Below are 5,202 nucleotides of genomic sequence, written 5' to 3'. Positions count from 1 at the left end.
AACCATCTGTGATTTTCTGCTCTTGGATGGATAATTGGATTGTAGTGTAGGGTGGGCTCAGGGCTCGGGCTTGTTTCCTTGCCTGAAAACGGGAAAGTACTTACAGCCAGGCTCCAAGAGGCTTTCAGAGAAGAATGAAGCCCTACATGCCCGTTCCTGGCTGGAGGTGAGCGGTGTGCCACCAGCAGCCCCAGTTAACCCACAGCTGCCCCACTGCATGTGCCACGGCTGCTCTGGTACCGTCACTTCCCAGGCAGGAACCTCATTTTTCCCACTCTGGGCTTGGTCCCATAATTTAAAGCACCCTTTAAAGAGCTGCAGAACTTCTTTGATACCATTTTAATATCTGTGATAAGTTCCTTCAGGGCAACCCAGCTTTCTTTTCTTTCCTGTCAATTAATTAAAGGCTGCATAACGGTGGCATTTCTAATTATCTATAGGCAGGGCAAAACAACGGCCAGCGGCACAGCCTTCCTCACCCACCCCTACCGCAAAACACCTTGAGGAGGGGGCACCGAGGGCCACCAGGCTTAAGGACGCTGCCGCACGGGGCACGGCAGCGGCACAGCCCAGAGGGGAGCAGCCGCACGCCGGCTGTAAATCACATCGCGGAACAGGCAGAGGAAAGGAAAACACATGGGGGAGATGCTGGAAAAGGCTGTGGGGCGGGTGTGGAGCGAAGAGCAGCCCCGAGGGCTGGCAGGCTGGCTGTGGAGGGGAACTGCAGCTTGGGTTGCGTTGCTGAGACCATCGCGGACTTCTGGGCAACCTGCTGGGCCATCGGCGCTGCGCCATCGCGGTTGGTCTTGTCAACTGGAAGGGCATCTAACTGCAGGGCATCGAGCATCTGCTGCCGCGCTGCGGTCCAGCGGCCGCGCCGGCGGAGGGCTGAGCCAAACCAGCAGCGGGGGCATTAGCTGAGCCACCCGCCTGCGCCGCTCCGAGCTGGAAGCGCCGGCCCCGGCTCCTCGGGGGTCACAGGAGGCCAATTCTGGGTTTATGCAGGCAGAAAAACCACAACAGGCTGTAGGAAAAAATTAAAATAAATTAAAAAAAAAAAAAAGCAAAATGCAGAAAACAAAGAACGAATGGGAATTTGGATGGGGAACGGAGCGGAAGGATGCTGGGTAATGCTGCGGCTTGGACGCAGCTGGCCCAGGTGGCCGGCTGGCTGCGATTTGGTGATGATCTGGCCGGTCCCTGCTGCCCTGTTCACGCTCACGCATGGCCCAGACGTAGCAGGATGCAGCCAGCGAGCTCCAGGGCTGCACAAGCATCCCAGCGATGTGCTCTGCCCAACCCTCTGCCTGCCCAGGGGCTGCGATGCTTCTCCTGCCGGGTCCCCAGCACAGAGACGGCCCCAGTTTGTGACTGGTGTCCCTCGCAGGGAAGCCCTGGCCAAGCTGGTGGCCGTGGCTCCAAGGGAAAAACCTTCATCTCCCACCAAGCCAGCGGTGTTGGAGACATGGTTATAAATGCACTTGACATTTGTTGGTTTTGTTGTTGGGTGGTTTTTTTTAAGAAATAGCAACCGGTCTCCCATCCGCCAGCTCAAGTGCCATGAAGTGCATCACCAGCGCAGCCAGACGGCTGCTGAATAAACCTCCCAGGCTCTTTCCCCTCCGGTCGGAGGAGTCATCGAGAGCTGTGCTGGCCTGGGGCTGGCGCATTCCTGCTCACCTGATTTATTATCTCTGCTCAGCACACAGGGAAGAGGATTCTTCCCAGGAAGAAAAGATGGCAACTCGAGGCAGTCCCTTGGAAACAGCCAGTGTTTGTCTGAGAATTCCTTCAAAGGAGCAGAGGGAGGAAGGAAAAAAACTGTATCAGAGAAAGATTTATTTTAAAAAAGGAGAAATCCGAGGCACTTGCAAAGCTGGACTACAGCGAGGCAGTCAGTATTTCTGTTCGGGAAGGCTGGGATGGAGACCTGCAGAGACGAGTTTTGCATATCCAGAAAAGTAAACAGCAGACTCAGGCTCCGTTTTCTGCAGAATTACAGGAACCAGAGATGGAAAAGACCTATTAAATCATCTTTCCATTTCCCTCCAGGGCAGAGCAGGATTGCTCCCTGGAGGAGATTATTTTTAGCATGCTGTTGAACAGAGTTTTCAACATCTCATGAGATGGGGTTTCTTTTCCAGGGATTTAGATGTACGAATGATAAACCAGGTTCTGCCGAAAGACAGCTTGACCCAGAGATGAAACGAGGATCAAAGCAGTGCTATGAGGTTCAGAAATGTTTGCCTGTGTGTTTTCTTCTCTCTCTAACATGTTTCTGCATCTCCTTACAGCAAGCCTTGCCTGGGAAGGAAGCAGAGGCAATGAAGCCCCAGTTCTCCAGGGATCTTTTCTTACAGAAAAGAAGAAATGTGGCAATTGCACTGGAAGAAGCTTCACACGGGCATCTCACATCCTGGGAGAACACGGTACACGCTTGCATTTATGGGGAAAAAAAATAGGCTCGGCACTGCTAGGTAAGCAGCACGTGCACCGCCGTGTCCCACAGACTCAGCGGAAGGAGGTGAGCCGTGCCAGTGGGTGATTTCTGGCACTGGTCTGGGGTGGCCGTGCTCCTGCATGGGCTCTGCGGGGAGCCTGGTGAATTGGCACCCACCGGCGTCGCACCCGCAGGGCCTGCAAACCTGCTGCCTGGCGTTCAGGGGAGCTTTGGGCTCTCACACCCACAGCATCTTTTAAACAGCGCCTGAACTAACGCCGCAGCCTTGGTCTCCTTGGCGGGGTCTGCGGCGGCCCTGCGCGCCTTGCTGCAGCCGCTCGCCCGGGCCGTGCGTTGCTTGCGGCTCCGCGGCGCTGCAATGGCTCCGGGCGCGGAGTCCGGCGGCTGCTCAGCTCCTGCAACTGCTGCAGCTCATTAAAAAGGAGAGACACATGCCGGGCCCTCTCCTGGACCCGACTCTCCCTCCTTCCTCCGACTCCCTTTGATCTTAAAATTAAAATTGTTTTCAGCCCGCGAGTATATTTCTGCTCCGCGTGGGCTAAGCGACGCCAGCCGAGCGAGGCTCTCGCTCCCCAGCAGCCCTCGGCTCGCGGGGAGCGGCTGCACGACCCAGTGAAATCTTGTGTTTGCGCCCAGAGCAATTGCAAACAGTTTGCAAACGGTTTCGGTGGCTGTTTCGGTGCAAGGGGGAGGGAGAAAAGGGGAGGAACTGGACTTGGATGCTGCCTCTGAAATGATTGTTTGCAGGCCAGTAATTCAGGTTGCAGACAAGGCCCCATTGACTCTCCGGCAAAGACGGAGCGGTTCGCTTGTTAACCCTGGAGAAGGGGCTGCTGCCGGCACGCCGCGGGGCTGCCGAGAGCCGGAGCCGCCGGCCGCCGGGGCAGCACGGCCAGGGCACGGCTCCGAGCTGCCGCCCGGGTTTTGGGTGGCCCCTGCAACCCGGCTGCAGGGACCCGCTCAAGCCACCACACAGGGAGGTTTGGTGGGAGCACCCTGCACGCTGCTGCCCTGATCCGAGCACAGCCTGGGTGCTGCAGCTGCGGGGCGTGCATGGGGGTGCTGACCCCCCGTTACGCGGGGCTGGCGCGCCGCCGAGGGGTGTTGCAATGGCCACAATCACAAGCAGGTCTAGGTCACGCTGCCAAACCCACCGGCAAAGGGTCTCGGCACGGCAATTCCCCCGCGCTGCATCCCTACGGGATTCGGGACGTTCGTCCTGTGTTTCCCTCGACCTTTTATTTTCCCTCGCGGCTCAGAAGAGGAAATGTTTGTCTGCAAGATGCAGGTCTCTGGCTGAATTCCCCTCCTGTGGGGGAACCTGTGTCAGTGAGAGGTTTAATTTTATGCGGCTGCGCTTTGCCCAAGAAACATTAGCTTAACATTATCACGGGGTAAGTCAACAAATATGGAAAAATCTACCAAGGTTACGTTTTACCCACTTCTCTCGCACCTTTGGAGATGAAACCCCAGCTACGCTGCTAACTTATAGTGATTTATTGGTGGGCTGAGAAGCTGGGTTTTAAATACTGCATCTTTGGGATGCTGGCAGCCTTGCTTCCTATAAATCTTAACTAGTAGTTCTAAGCCCTTTTATGCCAGCTGCTTTCATGTATTCAGAACCTTTTCCGTGCAGTAGCCTATGAAAATATTGAAACGATGCCCAGAGCAACACCAGGATATGAAGGGGAAAACTTTAAGATGTTTTGTAACTATTTTTTAACAGAACCTGCCAAATCTTAATTTTTCCAGTTTACAAGTAAGAGCCTCTAACCATCTGTTTGCTGTCAACTGATGTTTGTTTGGAAAGGAATTTTATTATTTTTTTCCATCTCGCACTCCTGTTCTTACAACTAGTTTACTGAACTTCATAAATGTCAGCTTTCACAGTTGTTTTGTAAGCCAGTTATGATTTAGGATTTAATCAAAATTGAGCAGTCAGTGTCTTTAATCAATCTGAATGGAGATCAAAAACAAAGAAACGGAGACTGAAAAATGAAACATTTAATGTATCCCAACAGTCTTTGAAAGAGCCTTATTTCCAACATAATAGCTACCAGGAATCATTATAACAAACTTTAAAAAAAAAAAAAAAATCCCCTCCAAAACTGCTTGTCGTGGTTTTTAAAGATAAAAAGGGCTACGGCAATTTAAGGCTTAAAAGCAATTCCAACCTTTTATCTCATTAAGTATTAAAAATAAACCGGCATCAGCCACTCTGCGGCTGCGACGGGCCGTGCTGCAGGGAGCTCGTGGCTCTGAGGACGGGGCTGCTGGTGCCCAAACGACCCTTTGCTCACCCCATTTCGTCCCGGTCCGCGGTGCCGGTCCAGCGCACGCCTAGGCAGCACCGTGCTCGCCGCGGGGGTTTTGGCACCCACACGTGCCCGGTGCAGCCCCGGTGTACAGTGTGGAAATGAAAAGCGGGGAGGACATGATGCTGCGTCTCCCCCCGAAGCATCTCATCCGCAGCGCCCCGTCGCGTGAGATCGTTGGGCGTTTTGGGCTCCAACGGGGGACCAGCCACGGAAAAACCAAGCCACCCCGGTGGGAATGGAATGACACAGCATCTCTGCGTCGGCTGAGTCCCTCGTTAGCTGGCACGATGGCCACGGTTAACGACGCATGGGGCTCAGCAGAGCCGATGCGGGTCAAGGAAACCAAATTAACTCGGGTGGCAAGTGCAGCAATGCCCTGATGAATAAGGAAGGAGCAGAACTGAGCTCAGCAGGGCCTGTCAG

At 54.2% G+C, this 5,202-nt stretch overlaps 1 long non-coding RNA gene across 1 annotated transcript; it reads right to left on the bottom strand.

The window, feature by feature from the left end:
• Nucleotides 1-261: 261 nt before the first annotated feature.
• On the bottom strand, nt 262-3,733 carry LOC135314172 (uncharacterized). Its single transcript, XR_010373625.1, has 3 exons — nt 3,616-3,733; nt 1,681-1,789; nt 262-1,024 (listed from the first exon to the last, which is right to left on the bottom strand). It is a non-coding gene; the product is annotated as an uncharacterized LOC135314172 (long non-coding RNA).
• Nucleotides 3,734-5,202: the final 1,469 nt, after the last annotated feature.

Source organism: Phalacrocorax carbo, chromosome 7, assembly GCF_963921805.1.
Source record: "Phalacrocorax carbo chromosome 7, bPhaCar2.1, whole genome shotgun sequence".
Classification (NCBI taxonomy): domain Eukaryota; kingdom Metazoa; phylum Chordata; class Aves; order Suliformes; family Phalacrocoracidae; genus Phalacrocorax; species Phalacrocorax carbo.
Note: the sequence above shows the minus strand (reverse complement) of the source record. Positions and strands in the feature narration are given on the sequence as shown.